The sequence below is a fragment of the Suncus etruscus genome, chromosome 1 (genome assembly GCF_024139225.1).
Source record: "Suncus etruscus isolate mSunEtr1 chromosome 1, mSunEtr1.pri.cur, whole genome shotgun sequence".
NCBI lineage: Eukaryota > Metazoa > Chordata > Mammalia > Eulipotyphla > Soricidae > Suncus > Suncus etruscus.
Genome location: NC_064848.1, coordinates 53800571 through 53820574, shown reverse-complemented (window position 1 = coordinate 53820574; position 20004 = coordinate 53800571). Strand labels below are relative to the sequence as shown.

At 37.9% G+C, this 20004-nt stretch overlaps 1 pseudogene; it reads right to left on the bottom strand.

Annotated features, from left to right (window-relative positions):
• Nucleotides 1–15419: 15419 nt before the first annotated feature.
• LOC126004426 (protein SET-like) lies at nucleotides 15420–19020 on the bottom strand (annotated as a pseudogene).
• Nucleotides 19021–20004: the final 984 nt, after the last annotated feature.

Genomic DNA, 20004 nt, shown 5'->3' with positions numbered 1-20004 from the left:
GATAAAACCTGTGTATGTGATGCATGAGTTATTAAGGCAGGGCTAGAGATATTCTATAGGGGTTTAGGTGCTGTCTGTGGATTCAGCCAATCCTGGTTCCATGCTGGCATTGCTCAAGTCCCTGGAGCACAGCCAGAAGAAAGCCCTGAGCATCACAGGATATGCACCTTCTCTGCACACAAACAAACAGAAAAGAGTTTATCAAGGCATGGCAATGCAATTATGTAGATCTTTATTTTTTCTTACAAAACCATTCACGGGTGTGTACCCTATGTTTAGGTTTTGGCTTTGTTGCTAGAAATTAAATATGAAACATTTGTGCATATGATCTAGTTGGGAAAAATTAAGTTACAATCCACAGACCACCTTGAGCATACCAATGGGTAGCTGACTGACTTTACCTTTTAATAGAAAAAAATCACTTTCTGAAAAACTATCACAGGCAATTTGGTAAAATTGAACTTCGTTTTTAACCTTTTACTATGATTTATGTGATTAGGCCACTGGAGGAAGTGGTTTTCAACAGCATGATTAAGGCACTTTGAGGAAATAATTTCTGTCTTCAAGCACCTTGTGCACATTTTTGTTTTCAAGTGTTTGTCCTTTTTCAATTAAAGTAGAGCCAGGAAATAAAGCAATATTGACTTTTTAACATTGTCTTGGACCTTAAAAAAGAAAGATTGCAAAGCAACAGAGACAGAGCCAAGGTGCTGCTGTTTAGCAGGTCCTCACAGCATGGTTTCTTGCCTGATGAACACCAGGAGGGAGATGTACTCATGTAGAATAACAGATTCTAGAATTTCACTATCAACCAGGAGGTTTTAGCCTTGTCAGTTTAGATGACACACCAAGTTTTCCATTTTTTTTTTTTTTTTGTGTTTCTTTTTGTGGAGAGTTGTCAGTGACTTATTTCTAGTGCTGCACAAAGTTGTTGCTCAGAGGACCATATGGGTTTCTGGGGATCAAACCCAGATTATTTACAAGCAAGGCAAGTACCTTATCCACAGTATTAGCTATTTATTTATGAAAATTTCAACTTTACTAAACAATAAATTTAACAAACAAAACATTACATCCTTATTACCTCCCTATTAAGTACCAATTTTTACCAAATAGCACTTTAATAAAGAAATAGAAAAAAGAACATACTTTTATTAAAATAAAAAATATCTAGGGAATAGCACTTGATTAATCTGTTTTTTTTTCTTTTTTTTATTTAAACACCTTGATTACATACATGATTGTGTTTGGGTTTCAGTCATAAAAGGAACACCACCCATCACCAGTGCAACATTCCCATCACCCATGTCCCAAATCTCCCTCCTCCCCACCCGACCCCTGCCTGTACTCTAAACAGGCTCTGCATTTCCCTCATACATTCTCAATATTAGGACAGTTCAAAATGTAGTTATTTCTCAAACTAAACTCATCACTCTTTGTGGTGAGCTTCCTGAGGTGAGCTGGAACTTCCAGCTCTTTTCTCTTTTGTGTCTGAAATCTATTATTGCAAGAATGTCTTTCATTTTTCTTAAAACCCATAGATGAGTGAGACCATTCTGCGTTTTTCTCTCTCTCTCTGAATTATTTCACTCAGCATAATAGATTCTGTGTACATCCATGTATAGGAAAATTTCATGACTTCATCTCTCCTGACAGCTGCATAATATTCCATTGTGTATATATACCACAGTTTCTTTAGCCATTCGTCTGTTGAAGGGCATCTTGGTTGTTTCCAGAGTCTTGCTATGGTAAATAGTGCTGCAATGAATATAGGTGTAAGGAAGGGTTTTTTGTATTGTATTTTTGTGTTCCTAGGGTATATTCCTAGGAGTGGTATAGCTGGATCGTATGGGAGCTCGATTTCCAGTTTTTGGAGGAATCTCCATATCGCTTTCCATAAAGGTTGAACTAGACGGCATTCCCACCAGCAGTGGATAAGAGTTCCTTTCTCTCCACATCCCCGCCAACACTGTTTATTCTCATTCTTTGTGATGTGTGCCATTCTCTGGGGTGTGAGGTGGTATCTCATCGTTGTTTTGATTTGCATCTCCCTGATGATTAGTGATGTGGAACATTTTTTCATGTGTCTTTTGGCCATGTGTATTTCTTCTTTGTCAAAGTGTCTGTTCATTTCTTCTCCCCATTTTTTGATGGGGTTAGATGTTTTTTTCTTGTAAAGTTCTGTCAGTGCCTTGTATATTTTGGAGATTAGCCCCTTATCTGATGGGTATTGGGTGAATAGTTTCTCCCACTCAGTGGGTGGCTCTTGTATCCTGGGCACTATTTCCTTTGAGGTGCAGAAGCTTCTCAACTTAATATATTTCCATCTGTTAATCTCTGCTTTAACTTGCTTGGAGAGTGCAGTTTCCTCCTTGAAGATGCCTGTAGTCTCAATGTCCTGGAGAGTTTTGCCTATGTGTTGTTCTATATATCTTATGGTTTGGGGTCTGATATTGAGGTCTTTAATCTATTTGGATTTCACCTTCGTACATGACGTTAGCTGGGGGTCTAAGTTTAATTTTTTGCAAGTGGCTAGCCAGTTGTGCCAACACCACTTGTTGAAGAGGCTTTCTTTGCTCCATTTAGGATTTCCTGCTTCTTTATCAAAAATTAGGTGATTGTATGTCTGGGGAACATTTTCTGAGTATTCAAGCCTATTCCACTGATCTGAGGGTCTGTCCTTATTCCAATACCATGCTGTTTTGATAACTATTGCTTTGTAGTAAAGTTTAAAGTTGGGGAAATTAATTACTCCCATATTCTTTTTCCCAATGACTGCTTTAGCTATTCTAGGGTGTTTATTGTTCCAAATGAATTTCAAAAGTGCCTGATCCACTTCTTTGAAGAATGTCATGGGTATCTTTAGAGGGATAGCGTTGAATCTGTATAATGCCTTGGGGAGTATTGCCATTTTGATGATGTTAATCCTGCCAATCCATGAACAGGGTATGTGTTTCCATTTCCGCGTGTCCTCTCTTATTTCTTGGAGCAGAGTTTTATAGTTTTCTTTGTATAGGTCCTTCACATTTTTAGTCAAGTTGATTCCAAGATATTTGAGTTTGTGTGACAGTATTGTGAATGGGGTTGTTTTCTTAATGTCCATTTCTTCCTTATTACTATTGGTGTATAGAAAGGCCATTGATTTTTGTGCATTGATTTTGTAGCCTACCACCTTGCTATATGAGTCTATTGTTTCTAGAAGCTTTTTGGTAGAGTCTTTAGGGTTTTCTAAGTAGAGCATCATGTCATCTGCAAACAGTAAGAGCTTGACTTCTTCCTTTCCTATCTGGATTCCCTTGATATCTTTTTCTTGCCTAATCGCTATAGCAAGTACTTCCAGTGCTATGTTGAATAGGAGTGGTGAGAGAGGACAGCCTTGTCTTGTGCCAGAATTTAGAGGGAAGGCTTTTAGTTTTTCTCCATTGAGGATAATATTTGCCACTGGCTTGTGGTAGATGGCCTTAACTATATTGAGAAAGGTTCCTTCCATTCCCATCTTGCTGAGAGTTTTGATCAAGAATGGGTGTTGGACCTTATCAAATGCTTTCTCTGCATCTATTGATATGATCATGTGGTTTTTATTTTTCTTGTTGTTGATGTTGTGTATTTTGTTGATAGACTTACGGATGTTAAACCATCCTTGCATTCCTGGGATGAAATCTACTTGATCGTAGTGGATGATCTTCTTAATGAGGTATTGAATCCTATTTGCCAGGATTTTGTTGAGGATCTTTGCATCTGCATTCATCAGCGATATTGGTCTGTAATTTTCTTTTTTCGTAGCATCTCTGTCTGGTTTAGGTGTCAAGGTGATGTTGGCTTCATAAAAGCTATTTGGGAGTGTTTCCACTTGTTCAATTTCATGAAAGAGTCTTTCCAGGATTGGTAGTAGTTCCTCTTGGAAAGTTTGATAGAATTCATTAGTGAATCCATCTGGGCCTGGGCTTTTGTATTTGGGCAGAATTTTCATTACCATTTTAATTTCATCAATGGTGATGGGGGTGTTTAGATATGCTACATCCTCTTCTTTCAACCGTGGAAGATTATAAGAGTCCAAGAATTTATCCATTTCTTCCAGGTTCTCATTTTTAGTGGCATAGAGTTTTTCAAAGTAGTTTCTGATTACCCTTTGAATCTCTGTCATATCAGTAGTGATCTCTCCTTTTTCATTCCTAATACGAGTTATCAAGTTTCTCTCTCTTTCTTTCTTTGTTAGGTTTGCCAGTGGTCTATCAATCTTGTTTATTTTTTCAAAGAACCAACTTCTGCTTTTGTTGATCTTTCGGACTGTTTTTTGGGTTTCCACTTCGTTAATTTCTGCTCTCAGCTTTGTTATTTCCTTCTGTCTTCCTATTTTTGGGTCCTTTTGTTGAGCACTTTCTAGTTCTATTAGCTGTGTCATTAAGCTACTCAGGTAAGCTCCTTCTTCCTTCCTGATGTGTGCTTGCAAAGCTATAAATTTTCCTCTCAGTACTGCTTTTGCTGTGTCCCATAAGTTCTGATAGTTTGTGTCTTTATTGTCATTTGTTTCCAGGAACCTTTTTATTTCCTCCTTAATTTCATCTCGGACCCACTGGTTATTGAGTATGAGGTTGTTTAACTTCCAGGTGTTAAAGTTTTTCTTCTGAGTCCCTTTGGAATTCACAAATAATTTCAGAGCCTTATGGTCAGTGAAGGTAGTCTGCAAAATTTCTATCCTCTTGATCTTATGGAGGTATGTTTTATGTGCCAGCATGTAGTCTATCCTGGAGAATGTCCCATGTACATTGGAGAAGAATGTGTATCCAGGTTTCTGGGGATGGAGTGTCCTATATATATCCACTAGGCCTCTTTCTTCCATTTCTCTCCTCAGGTCTAGTATATTCTTGTTGGGTTTCAGTCTGGTTGACCTATCCAGTGTTGACAAAGCAGTGTTGAGGTCCCCCACAATTATTGTGTTGTTATTGATATTGTTTTTCAGATTTGTCAACAGTTGTTTTAAATATTTTGCTGGCCCCTCATTTGGTGCATATATGTTTAGGAGAGTTATTTCTTCCTGCTCTACATACCCCTTGATTAATATAAAATGTCCATCTTTGTCCCTTACAACCTTCCTGAGTATAAAGTTTGCATTATCTGATATTAGTATGGCCACTCCAGCTTTTTTATGGGTGTTGTTTGCTTGGATAATTTTTCTCCAGCCTTTTATTTTGAGTCTATGTTTGTTCTGACTATTCAGGTGCGTTTCTTGTAGGCAGCAGAAGGTTGGATTGAGTTTTTTGATCCATTTAGCCACTCTGTGTCTCTTAACTGGTGCATTTAGTCCATTGACATTGAGAGAAAGAATTGTCCTGGGATTTAATGCCATCTTTATATCGAAATTTGGTGTGTCTTTTGGTTAGTCTTGTTTTAAATTAGGTCTTTCAGTTTTTCTCTTAAGACTGGTTTTGAGTCTATAAAGTTTCTGAGCTGTTTTTTGTCTGTAAAACCATGTATTCTTCCGTGAAACCGGAAAGTGAGTTTTGCTGGGTACAGTATTCTTGGTGAAGCATTCATTTCATTCAGTCTTGTCACAATATTCCACCACTGCTTTCTGGCATTAAGTGTTTCTGGTGACAGGTCTGCTGTAAATCTCAAGGATGCTTGCTTGAATGTAATTTCCCCTTTTGATCTTGCTGTTTTCAGAATTCTGTCTCTATCTGTGGGATTTGTCATTGTGACTAGGATGTGTCTTGGGGTGGTTTTTCTGGGGTCTCTTTTGGTTGGTACTCTTCGGGCATGCAGGATTTGATCACATATATTCTTTAGCTCTGGAAGTTTCTCTTTAATGATGTTCTTGATCGTTGATTCTTCCTGGAAATTTTCTTCCTGGGTCTCTGGGACTCCAATGATTCTTAAGTTGTTTCTGTTGATCTTATCATAGACTTCTATTTTCATCTGTTCCCATTCTTTGACTAATTTTTCCATTGTCTGTTCATTTGCTTTAAGTTTTTTGTCCAATCTCTCCTGCTGTATGGAATTGTTATGTATCTCATCTTCCACAGCACCAAGTCTATTCTCAGCTTCTGATACCCTGTCCCAGAGCTTATCCATTTTGTCATTCACTTCGTTTACTGATTTTTTCAGGCCTGTTAGTTGACATGTTATTTCAGTTTGGAGTTTTGTGATTTCTGTCTTCATATTTTCTTGATTATTATTAGTGTTCTGTTCCACTCTATCCATGGTTTCTTGGAGTCCGTTGAGCATCTTTCATATTGCTACTCTAAAGTCCTTATTTGAGAGGTTGATTAGTTGGTTGGTCATTAACTGGTCATCAAAATTGTCATCTTTATTCTCTATGTCTGATGCTGGCCTGCTTTGTTTCCCCATTGTCACACTTGTATTGTGGGTTTTTCTACGTGTTGTGGTGGTATTCATTGGTTATATGATGCAGGCAGCACACTTCTCTGGCTCCGCCCTTTCTGGATGGGCCTGCTTGCCTCCAAGGTAGGGAAGTCCTCCGTGGATGAAGCCTCACACAGGATCAAATCTTAGGTCTGAGCCACAGCAGAGAGGACAGTCTGGAGAGAAGTTCTTGCTTCTGTGATCCAACACAGTTCTTAGTGTATTTTTTTTTCTTCTTGTGATGGTGTTATTTTTTTAGAAAGAGCGCACAGCTGCGTAGCGAAGTGGATCTAAGTGCCTTCTGGAGCCTCTTTTCAGCCCACTCTCAGGATGTTCATGCAGCAGGATAGTAGAGAGACACACACAGGCAGCACTCACAGTTTTTCACAGTCGGGCCCCACTGAACAGGCGTAGTTTTCACTCGCTTGCTTGGCAGCTTCAGAATGCTGTATTTTTGGGGTCGCTTCCCAAGACTCTGAGGAGAGTTGCTGGGTAGCTTCAGTTTTTGGGGGGTTTGCTTCCCAGGGCTCTGAGGTGAGCTTCCAGAGTTCAGGAAAGACAGAGAAGAGTAGGACAGGGCTCCCTTCAGGTCCTCAGTTTCCTCAGAAGGAGCACAGCCGAGTGGAGACTCTGCAGGTAGAGCAATCAGCACTCTGCCTGGAAACCCCCACATCCAGCCATTTCTTACTCACTCACTGGCTTGCTGGCTAGCTTTCGAATGTAGTTTTTTTGGGGTTCGCTTCCCAGGGCTCTGAGGAGAGCTTCCAGAGTTCAGGAAAGACAGAGAAGAGTAGGACAGGGCTCCCTTCAGGTCCTCAGTTTCCTCAGAAGAAGCACAGCCGGGTGGAGACTCTGCAGGTAGAGCAATCAGCACTCTGCCTGGAAACTCCCACAAGCAGCCATTTCTTACTCACTCACTGGCTCGCTGGCTAGCTCTGTTTTTTTTTTTTTCATGTTGTCAGAGAGTGAAATTAGGTTAAAAATGATGAGTCTTAGAGTTTTTATTGGAATGACTTGCTCAAATTCAGTTCAGGTTATTTTTAGGTCAAAATGTTCTACTCTTAATCTACATTTGCCATGTTTGTCAAAAATTGTTAAATAATCTTTAAAATAAATGCAATGTATAGGTAATATACATTGTTCCATGTATTGGGTAGCAAAAGAAAATGTTATTTTAGAAAGAATTAGGATTAGAGTCATGATAGTTGCAGATTCCAAGGTTCTGACTCATCATTATAAAATCTATCTGTCCCTTGCCTTTTTTTTTTTTGAGAAGCCATTTATTTTTGAGAAAGCATACCCCACAGTACTTCACATCTCAACAAAAAAGAAAGGGGAATTTGTTCATTCTGGAAGAAGTAAGTTGTGAGTGACCTATGTGAGATCAACGGCTCACTGAACAGTGATTAACATTTAATATGTATTCAAACTCGACTCCTAATTAAAGCCCAATAATGTAAGACTTTGAACCTATTCACTGCCTTTAGAAATAATCACAGATGCTGGCTGCTTATCATGAAAAAGTCATTATAGTAAATGATCAACTCCCCCACCTTCTCCTTTCCATTAGAAGTGTTTCTTCATAGCAAGGATTGGCTAGTGGAGCATGTTGTAGTGTCAAATGTCTCCTGGTTGCTGTAACAGCTATGAAAATTATCTTGATTATAGGAAGAATAGAATTTAGAGAGCTCTGCAAAGAAAGCCTCTTCAACAAGTGATGTTGAGACAACTGGTCAGCCACTTGCAAAAAAATGAACTCAGACCTCCATCTAACACCATGCACAAAGGTCAAATCCAAATGAATTAAAGACCTTGATATCAGATGTAAAACCATAAGGTATATAGAACAATAATAGTAAGACACTCCATGACATTGAGACTAAAGGCATCTTCAGGGAGGAATCAGCACTCTCCAAACAAGTGGAAACAGAGATAAACAGATGGGACTATATTAAACTGAGAAATTTCTGCACTTCATAAGAAATAGTGCTTAAGATACAAAACCTGGGGCCAGAGCAGTGGAGCAAACAGTAGGGTGTTTGCCTTGCATGCGCTAACCTAGGATGGACTGAGGTTCGATCCCCCAACGTCCCATTTGGTTCCACAAGACAGGTGCTATTTCTGAGTACATAGTCAGGAGTAACCCCTGAGTATCACTTGGTGTACCCCCCCAAAAAAGATACAAAATCTACCTACAGAAAGGGAGAAACTATATACCCAATACCCAACAGATAAGGGGCTAATATCGAGGATATGCAAGGTACTGATAGAACTTAACAAGAAAGAAACATCTAACCCTATCACAAAATGGGAGAAGAAATAAACAGACACTTCCTCAAAGAAGAAATACAAATGGCCAAAAGACACATGAAAAAATGCTCGACATCACTAATCATCAGGGAGATGCAAATCAAAACAACAATGAGGTGCCATCTCACACCACAGAGACTGGCACACATCACGAAGAACAAGAACTATCAGTGCTGGTGGGGATATGGGGAGAAAGAAACTCTCATTCACTGCTGGTGGGAATGCCATCTAGTTCAGCCTTTATGAAAAACAATATGAAGATTCCTCAAAAAACTGGAAATTGAACTCTATATAATCCAGCTATATGATTCTTAGGAACACAAAAATCCTATACCTTAGGAACACAAAAATCCAATACAAAAAATCCCTTCCTCACATCTATATTTCTTGCAGCACTATTTACAATAACTAGACTCTGGAAACAACAAAGATGCCCTTCATCAGATGAAGAGCTAAAGAAATTGTGGTACATATATACAATGGAATATTACGCAACCATCAGAAGAGATGAAGTCATGAAATTCCTCTATACATGGATGTACATTGAATCTATTATACTGAGTGAAATAAGTCAGAGGGTGAGAAATAGACACAAAATAGTCTCATTCATTTATGGGTTTTAATTAAAATAAAAGACATTATTTTAATAATGCCCAGAGACAATAGAGATGAGGGCTGGAAGGACTAGCTCACGAAATAAAGCTCACCACAAAGAGTGGTGAGTGCAATCCTATGACCTGTACAAATACCAATATCTCTAGTTACAGAGGCCTTATTTTATCATCCACGACTGAGTGGAAAGTTTCCAGACATCACAAAAGGACCTAAGGGAGAGAATAAGAGCATGTATGGAGCCTGTAGTTATTCCCATGACAATATACTTTAAGGGCGGAGAAACTCTGAATCTCTTAGGCCAAGGGAATTTCCTTTCTACTCTCTCCAATATTTACTGTGCCTATGCAAAAAAAAAAAAAAAGCACAACTTAATTTTTTGTTATTATTGTTGCTGTTGCTTATTTTTTTTTTTTTTTTTTGGTTTTTGGGTCACACCCGGCAGTGCTCAGGGGTTACTCCTGGCTCTATGCTCAGAAATCGCTCCTGGCAGGCACGGGGGACCATATGGGACGCCGGGATTTGAACCACGGACCTTCTGCATGAAAGGCAAACACCTTACCTCCATGCTATCTCTCCGGCCCCATGTTGCTTATTTTTTTTTGTGCTTTTTGTTTTTATCTTGGGACCGTGGTTATTATTTGGTTGTTGTTTTTATTGCTGTGGTGCTTATTGCTGTGGTGCTTTTTAGGTTTTTTTTGTTTGATTTTTTTTTATTCTTATTATGTTTCTTTCCTTTTTCCCTTTATTTTCCTAAATTGATATTTATAGCCTCTAGAAGGACTCCTCACATTTTTTTGCTTGTTTGATTTTTTGTCACCCCTTTTTTTTTCTTTCCTTCTAACAGAACCACATAACATGAAGCATATTGTTCTGCCTCACAAATTGAGGGAGAAGTAATGGAGGGTATCAAGACCAAATAGTCATATGAACATCTCGTAGAAATAAAAAAATGATTAGACTTAAACACCAAATCCAAAGCCAACTCAAAAGAATCGATACTCAATCTACAACAAGATAGACACAGAAGGGACCACTTATACTGGCAGCCCGGGGGGCAAAGAAGGGGGATATGGCATACATGCTGGGAACAGGGGTGGAGGGAGGACAACATTGTTGTTGGGAATGTCGCTGTTTCACTGTCACTATGTACCTAAAATATTACTGTGAAAGATTTTTAATCCACTGTGGTCAAAATAAAAATTATTAAAAAAAGAGTGGTGAATGCAGATAGAGAAATAACTACACTGACATCTATCATAACAATGTCAATGAATGAGGAAGTAAAATTCCTGTCTTGAATATATGTGAGAGGGGGAAATGAGGGAGATGGTGGCATTGGTGATGGGAATATTGCACTGGTGAAGGGGGGTGTTCTTTATATGACTGAAACCTAACTAAAATCATATCTGTAATCAAGGTGCTTAAATAAAGATATTAAAAATAAATTTATAAAGCTCTTATAACATGTGACTGTGTAAGCAGGTAGCATATGATCTGATTATAAACACTAATATTGATCTGAGGAATCACCAAAAACTTGATAGTGATTTTAACACTATAGTGATCAATGATAAATGATAATTCTTCCTCCCATTCCTTATTCTTCCTCCCTGCATTGCTGATTCTTTGTGAAAAAGTAGATTTAAACACATACACAGAGAATTAAAAAGTGATGAAATACAAATGAGTATAGAGGATGAAAATATTCAACAACCATATACAAGTTACATAATGCAGAATTAATGTCAACTTCTCAGAAAGAGAGAATTCAAGTTAAAGACGACCTCAGAAGGGGAAAATGGGGTAAGTATGAATCAACATTTATTATGTCTGCTCTATGCCAGGGTTTTCAGTAGCTATATTCCCCTTTTTATTTGTCATGTGTGAGGCTGTGATGAAATACATTGTACTGCTTTATAAGTGAAGAATTTGGGATTCAGAAAGGTTGGTATTCATGAGGAAGGTTTAAATGACTCAGAGTTAAATGTCAATTCTAAATCTATTTGATTTGAAAATTTACAGCCTTCCCAGCTTCAAATTTCTTTCAAGATTACTTAAAAATACCCTCTAGAAAATGAAACTTGGAAACATAACTTTGGAGATGCAGTGTTGCTTCCTTATTCAGCCAGACATCACTACCACACATACAATATGGCTACCATTGCTGCTCACTGCAAGAACGTTTGCTGATCTTATCAGACTGCCATGGTCCTGGAATGGAATTCAATGAAAATATAGTTACAAAATGGGCTTTAGAGAGCTGTTCTATATGCTTCATCCAGATCTCTCTATGTACTCTTTGTGCTATATGTGGGATGGGTAACATTGTCCTGCATATGGTTCTCTCTTGAAGTAAAGAAGGAAATATATTTCTCTTTTTGAAAATAATTTATTAGATAAAAATATATAAGGAGTGTAACTTATTTCTTTAAATTTTAGCAGATTAAATGTTATATTGAGCTATGAGATAATAAACTACCCTTTTATTCTTGTTATTCTCTCTGACATTCTTTTTCAAATGCTTGTAAGGATTAAGATACATTTCCAAATGAGACCTAGATACTTCATGTCAAATGATTTTTAAACCAAAATAGCAGACTACAAAATGTGCTCTATTATCCAACTGTGTATATGTGACTTTATATTGGTGTGGAAACTATGTTTATAATTAGACTTCTGGGACTCCATAAAGTTTCTACTTTGAAATATTTGAATATAGGACAAACAGGTTCCAATTTCTAGAGAGTTCACAGCCCTCTCCCCATCTCTTCCATTTTTTTTTTCATTGTAACATACCTTGAAAGCATTTATGAAACATCCCTGAGTGTATGTTCAGGTTCCCTACACCAACACCACAAATAGTTCAGATATTGTGCTGAACATCCTGTTGTGTAACTCAGCTGGAGAGTGGACCTGGGGAAAAAAGTCCATGCTGTTCCTAAAATCATTTTGATAGCAATTTGGGTAGGAGTTCTAAGGAATATGGAACCAAGAGGCAGTCTTTGAAAGGGAAAATACAGAGTTAGGCAGGTATTTTTTTTTTTTAACCCCAGGAGAAGAATGTGTAGGGCTGGAAAAGAACTCCGTTGTGATTTCTTTTTTAGTCTGGTCCCCAGATAAAGTTTTTCTTGCAGTTTCTAGAGTGTCACTGTTGACCAGATTTTATGAAAAAGAAGGAAAGCCTTCATCTCTCAAACTGAGGATGAGAGCCTGTAGAAGGACTTCGCCCATTGTCAGCGTGTTTGATTTTTACCCCATTTTATTACTTTTCTCTCCTCAAACAAAACCACAGAACTATCAAGTTCTATCTAGTTCTGCCTCCCAATTAGAGGGGGAAATAATGGAGGTATCAAGACCAAATAGTTATAAGATCACTAAATAATAAGCTAGACATAGAGGGGACCACTCATTCTAACATTCCCCGGGGGTGAGGGTAGAGGATATGGGAGGCAGAATGGGAATGGAGGTGGAGGGAGGGCAATTTGGTGATGGGAATTCCCCTGATTCAATGTTAATATGTACCTAAAATATTACTGTGAATGATATGTAAGCCACTATGATTAAAATAAAAATTATATTAAAAAAGAAGGAAAGACTCCAGTAGGAAATGGAAGGTACAATTTGATACAGCAAAAATATTCAATGGCTAAATAAAAAGTTATCTATTTTATTGTACCAATTGTTCAATATTTTAAAAATCAGTGAAGTCTAGTCCTTGTAAATGAAACAGACTTAGTGATTCAGCATCTTGTTATTTATTCAAAAAAGTTAAAACTTTTGTTTGCTCACACAAAAACATAATATGAAATGTTTAATAAATTCTAGTTGTGAAAATGGCTCTTCTGAGTCACAAAGAGGGACCTGCTGCTGCTCTGTCTATCTGCCTTGGTTTCTTGGGACTGTGTGGCTATGTGGATGATGCCAGCTGTTGATAGTAGCTTTATTTGTAATTGTAAAAACTTAGAAGGAAGCAAGACATCCTTCAGTAGGCAAATAGATAAACCACAGCATATCCTGACAATGGATATTATTCAATACTAAAAAGAAATGAGCTATTGATCCCTGAAAATACTCGAAAGCAGTGTAACTGCATATTCCTAATTGAAATAAATAAATAAATCTGAAAAAGCTCTATTATTTTTAACTAGCTGACATTCTTTTGGAAAATGAAAAACTATATAGAATAAAAGAGACCAATATTTTCCAAGTCTTACGGAGAAGGAAGGGATGAATAGGTGAATGCAAAAGTTATTTTAGGGCATTGAAACTACTGTGTATGATCAAATTAGTTGATACATCTTTATGTTTTTCTCCAAACTCATAGACTATACAACTTAATTTAAATTTAAAATAAGGTCTTGAAAGGCCAGAGCAAGAGTACAGCCTTGAACACTGTTGACCTGAGTTTGATCCCTGGAAGCCCAGATGGTTTCTCTGAACTCTACCAGGAGTAATTCCTGAGTGCAATGCAGGAATAACCCCTGAACACTCTGAGTGTGGGCCCCAAATGAGATCTTGGGTAACAAAGGAGCATAGAATGTACAGAAAATTTCTGTTCTTGCCTCTGTATTACTAAGAACCCAAAATTTAATCTAAAAATATAAAATCTTTAAAAACTTTTTAACAGCTGTAAGGGTAGTATAAAAGTGTATGTCTTGCATCTGACTGACCTTATTTCTATCCTAGATATCACATGGCTGACTGAGCAATGATGCATGTGACCATGGAAGTGCTATAGTACTTGTGAGGTGATTTCAGAGGTCCCTGGAACTACGGAACCTGCACAGCACCACCTCCCCCAACCTGAAATATGATGAACATTCTGGGCTGTAAGTAAGAATTTGGCATGTACTTAGCCCCCTAATTTATTAAATATAATTATTGTACCAATAACATTGTAATGATAATTTCAGTGATGGAAGATCACTTTTATTTTAAAATTTTTGTACACATACAGATTTATTGTAACAAAACAACTTGTAACTTTTTTTTTTTTTTTTGGTTTTTGGGCCACACCCTGTGACGCTCAGGGGTTACTCCTGGCTATGCGCTCAGAAGTTGCTCCTGGCTTCTTGGGGGACCATATGGGACGCCGGGGGATCGAACCATGGTCCGTCGTAGGCTAGCGCAGGCAAGGCAGGCACCTTACCTCCAGCGCCACCGCCCGGCCCCACAACTTGTAACTTTTAACATTTAAAACTGAGCATCTTTTCTTTCCAGCAAAACAAAAAGAAAAAAATAAAAATAAACAGTAACAAAAATAAGTTCTTACAGGTATCAAGTCATCATTAAGAGAGCATTTTCTTTTAAAAGTGTAATTTTTAGGGGCAGGAGCATTGGGGCAAACTGTAAGGCATCTGCCTTGCTCACGCTAGCCTAGGATGGATCGCGGTTCGATCCCCCATATGTTTCCATATGGTCCCCCAAGGCAGGAGCAATTTCTGAGAGCATAGCCAGGATTAACCCCTAAGTGTCACCAGGTGTGGCCCAAAAAACAAAAACAAAAAGTGTCATCTTTAAAATGCAAAAATGTCCACTAAGTATCCAATTAAACATGACAAAGGAAAAGCCATGTTATCAAGATGCCCATTTAATCCATCCAAACATCTCAAATCTTTCTTTTGCTAATGTTCTATAAACCACCAACATTTTCTGTTTTATAAAAAGCTATTTTTGTAAACAAGAGAAAGTAAGCAAATACATGTTGGTAAATGATAACTCCATATTCACATAGAGAAACAGTATGTTCTCTGAGCCTTATATAGAGAGAAAAGAGGGAAAAGGCTCGAATTCTATGCTCTACAACAAAGGGGCCTAGTCTAACACCCTTCAACTTCCAGCAGAGCAAAGGGAATAAATAAGTGATGTTGATTCCATGTTTCCATAGTTTGCATTGAGATGAGAAGGAATAAAATGAATTTGGAACAGAAATCAACAAAAATCCTTTTCCCACTCAATTCTTTTCAATGTATTTCCCCAAATTAGGTGGAAAACCACAGTATAAAGGAGAGAAAAGGGACCTCTAAAACAGGGAGACGGAGCACAACAGGGGAAGAAAAGAAATGACTGGAACTTGCTCCCAGGTACTGGAGAAAATGAGAAAAGATCAGAATTCACTGATGTTTCTTTCGTTATCTTCTTCCTCCTCTCCTCCCCATCACATCTTCAACTTCTTCACCTTTATCTTCATCCCTTTCTTCATCAATATCCTCCTACTTTTCCTTCTTCTTCTCTTCCCCTTCTTCATCTTTCATGTCAGGAACCAAGTAGCACTGTAATGGATTTGGTCAAATGTAATCGCCCAGCTCATCTACCCCGGCAGCAGAGTGGTCAGTGAACCATATGAAATAGCTCTGGCTCCTAGTCCTGTCCCTTCTTGCTAGCTTCATTCTGTTTGACTTGAATGTTTCATCAAATCTTTTCTAGATTTACATTTGATTTCATTGGCCTTTGAAGATGAATCGCCACTCATTCAGTTGAAAATCTTTGGAGAGAACTTTATTTTTGAAATAAGCGTTTCTGTCAAAATAAAAATCTATTCTGTAAGCCGATTTAGTATCTTCAACTCTTGTCAACTAATGTAGCACTTCTTAATCCTCCTCCCCAAGCAGTGCAGACATTTGTGGTTGGTTGACAAATATTGTTATCCCAAAATTAGCAATTTTAGCAATCAATTCTGACCTCTTCTGAAAAAGTGGTTGGAAGAGTTCGTGATACATCTGTTCTACTTTCAAGATCTCCTCACTGGCTTATTCGTTAAGTATGTCTATTTAATTTTGTACTTCATCAATATGCTCAATTGCTTCCGGTTGCTCCTGTTCTCCCTTCTTAGAGTGCAGAGAGTTGGCAACCTACTTTGTCTAGGGACACATTGTTTCTTCACCGGAGGCTGCAGTGAGGACTGGTGCTTGAGCCTGAAGGAGAGCGAGTGAGTTGGTAGCAATTTTACCACCTTTAAAGTAACCTTTTTATTTTTTCTATGTCTTTGTTCTTTGTCTACACATGTGTAATTAAACATTTTTAACTGATGCACCATGGTCTACAAAATTATTTATGATTGAGCTCCAGGCACACACTATTCCAATACCAGTCCCCATCATCAGTGTCCACTTTCCCCCACTAAATCCCCAGATTTCTTTCTACTCATCAGCCTGATTCTTTTTTTTTAATTACCTTTATTTAAACACCGTGATTACAAATATGATTGTAGTTGTATGATTACAGTCATGAAAAGAACACCCCCCCCCCCCTTCACCAGTGCAAGATTCTCACCACCAATTTCCCAGATCTCCCTCCTCCCCAACCCACCCACACCTGTACTCAAGACAGGCTTTCTATTTCCCTCATTCATTCACATTGTTATGATAGTTTTCAGTGTAGTTATTTCTCTAACTGCACTCATCACTCTATGTGGTGAGCTTCATGTCATGAGCTGCACCTACATGGGTAGATGGGGGGAAATAAGGGTTGGGACTGAGGCAGTAAAAGATTAGAAATGAGCTTTGTAGGGCAGTATCAAGGTCACAATACAAGATGGATATTATGCATATATAAACTATATGCATACAATACTATCAATAGGAGACCAAGGAGAAAAAATTTCCAGTGACTGTCCCAACATAAACCAGTGCTAGAATGGCCCACCCTCTTCCCAAAGCGCATTCTCATTAGATTAGGGAGAGGTAGGGGGAAAGCCTGATGACCCCTATAGAGTCCACCTGGACCAGTGCCCAAGGAAGGCCTTGAGTCCAGGGGAGAAAGAGGGGGACAGCTGAGGGCCTGCCAAGCATCCTAGCATTCTATCAGCCTGATTCTTAACAAGTACTTTTTTTTTTTAAAGCGTTGTGGTTTACAGTACAGTTACTGGTAGAGTTTTATGCATAATACTTGACCAACTTTCAGCACTCCCTCTTCCACCAGTAACCACTTTCTTCTACTGTTGTTACATTGTCCCCTCCCCATCCTCTCACCACCCTTATCTTCTCTCTCCCACTGTGGTAAACTTCCTATTAAAAACTAATTCTCTGGGGCTGGAGAGGTGGCGCAGTAATAAAAAAAAGTTTAACTTTCTGTGTAATACTAACAAATTTTTATTTTAAAGTAACCTTTAGGAAGTCTTAAAATAGCCACAAATATATATAATGATGAATATTTATTGCCTGTTATGTATTGGACTCAGCAAAGAGAATTTGTTTTAGCTAAATTATCTCCTTTAACTTGCACACTAGTTCTATGAGGTAAGATGAATGTCTCATTTTGACAGGAGATAAAACTAAAGCTATGTATTATCTTAAATTCACTGTTTAGTAAAATTGTGGGTCTAGAATTCAAACATGAGTCTATTTGACAACTAAACCCATGATCTCATTAATTATCTTTTATAAAACATGAAAAGTGTGGTGGTTGTCTATAAAAAACTCTATCTTATACTTATGGAATTAAATGTGGAAGGAAATAACATTAAGGAACTATTCTTATTCTCTAACATATGGTGAAGGTTTAATTTGGTACAAAATATCATTTGTCTTTTGAAAATTTCTGTCTAAATATAGAAAATGTTGCACCATTACCTAGTAAATTGTTTTTTCAAATATTATAGTTTATCACCAGTAGATACTGTCAGAACCTGATATTTGAGTTATTATGCTTATGGGATTTAATTTTTAATGATGCAAAAATTATCCACAAAATACCATCATTTCTCTCCAAATACAGAATCTGATAGCTAATAATTGCTTCTTACTTAGTTTGCTAACACTCTGTGATATTAATTAGAGTGCAACTGGAATATAAAACATAACTCTCTGAAAATGGATTTTATGGATTATGTGTTCATTTTCTTCCAATAATTCCAAGATTAAAGTTGTTGGGTATACACATCAAAAAATTTTCCCCTGCAGACTTTCTTTAGGCAAGATATAAGATATGGAGAAGCTATCTGGTAATCTTTTCACTTTAAGCGAGTACAAATAATTCTTTAGTTGATTAGAGTAACCCTAGCTACTGTAAGATCAAGTCACTGAATGACTTACTACATAGAGCTCATTTCACATGCCAATCTTATACAGGTGTTTTACAACAATGAGCGGCTTTCCTCTACTTGTTGATTTATAAACCAAGTTTTTTTTTTCTAACTTATGATACTTCCATCCTCTAGACCCCTCAAAATGGTGGGCCGAAGCGATAGTACAGTAGATAGGGTGTTTGCCTTGCTTATGGTTTGATCTCTGGCATCCCATATGGTCCTTCCAGCATGCCAGGAGTAATTTCTGAGTGCATATCCAGGAACACTGCTGGATATGACTCAGAAAACAAACAAATAAACAAACAAAATAAAAAATGTGTAATACATGAAGGTATAATACATATACACAATAGAATATTACTTGGCGGTAAGAAAAGATAAAATCATACAATTTGCTACTATGTGGATGGACTAAAAAGTTTCATCCTGGGTAGTTAGTCAGAAGGAAAGTAGCAGCCTGCACCCACAACTCATAATCACTATCATGCCAATGGTCCAATTTCACCACTTTACCACTGATATCTGCAAAGACACCAACTGACCAAAACTCCAAGTATACTGGTACTTGGACTGAGAACTCTAGGCTTTTCTTAGAGTGAATGTGGGTAGCCTTTCCTCACTTTTCCATACTTCCAGAAACCCTGACAGCTACAAATACATCCCACAGCTACTACCTTGTTAACCACAGATCCTGGAATTCCTGACATGTCTGCACAACACCTCCAAATTATACAATACTGACACCCCAGTAGGAACACACTAAGTTAGATGTCGAAGTAGCATAGAAACCACCTGAGGTTAACAAAAAAAACAACAACAAAAAACAAACAAGCAAAAAAAAAAACAATAACAGATGAACAACTAGAAAAAAACAGCATAATAAACCTTCCAACAATGACTTATTGTGAGATAAAACAATTTTCATAGGGGCTGGAGTGATAAACAGTGGGTAGGGTGTTTGCCTTGCATGCAGCTGAACCAGGTCCAATCCCCAGCATTATTTATGGTCTCCTGAATCTTCCAGGAGCAAGAGTGAGTTCTGAGAGCAGAGCCAGGAGTAGACCCTGAAGCATAGTCTAGCGTGGAGCAGAAACAACCAAGAAAAAAAAAAACATTTTCATAAATATGTTTTTTTCTGAAGCTTTTTGATAATTCTACTACCATTTAGTTGTAAACAGGCAATATAAAATAAAATATTTCATTCCTGCCAAGGTGGCAGGCTTGGGAATGGGTGGGAACCCAAAGACAATGGTGGATGGAAAGATACACTGGTGGTGGCATTGGTATTAGAACATGAATAGCCAGAAACAGAAACAGATATAGTCTGAGCAATTATGTACACCACATAGTGTTTAAATAAAGTAATAAAATGTAAAAAAAAAAAGGAAGAAGAGGCCAGAAAAAATAACCTCTCTCATACATGGGATATTAAAAAAAAAAAAACATAGTAAGATAAAAACTAATTTCTTTTTTTGTTTGCTTGTTTTGTTTATTTGTTTGTGGGCCATACCCATACCCATTGACGCTCAGGGCTTACTCCTGGCTATGCACTCAGGATCGCTCCTGGTTTGGGGGGATCGCGGGGGGGGGGGGAGAGATCGAACAGTGGTCCCTCCTAGGCTAGCGCTCTCAAGGCAGATACCTTACCTCTAGCGCTCCGGCCCCCAAAACTAATTTCTAAACTCGACAGA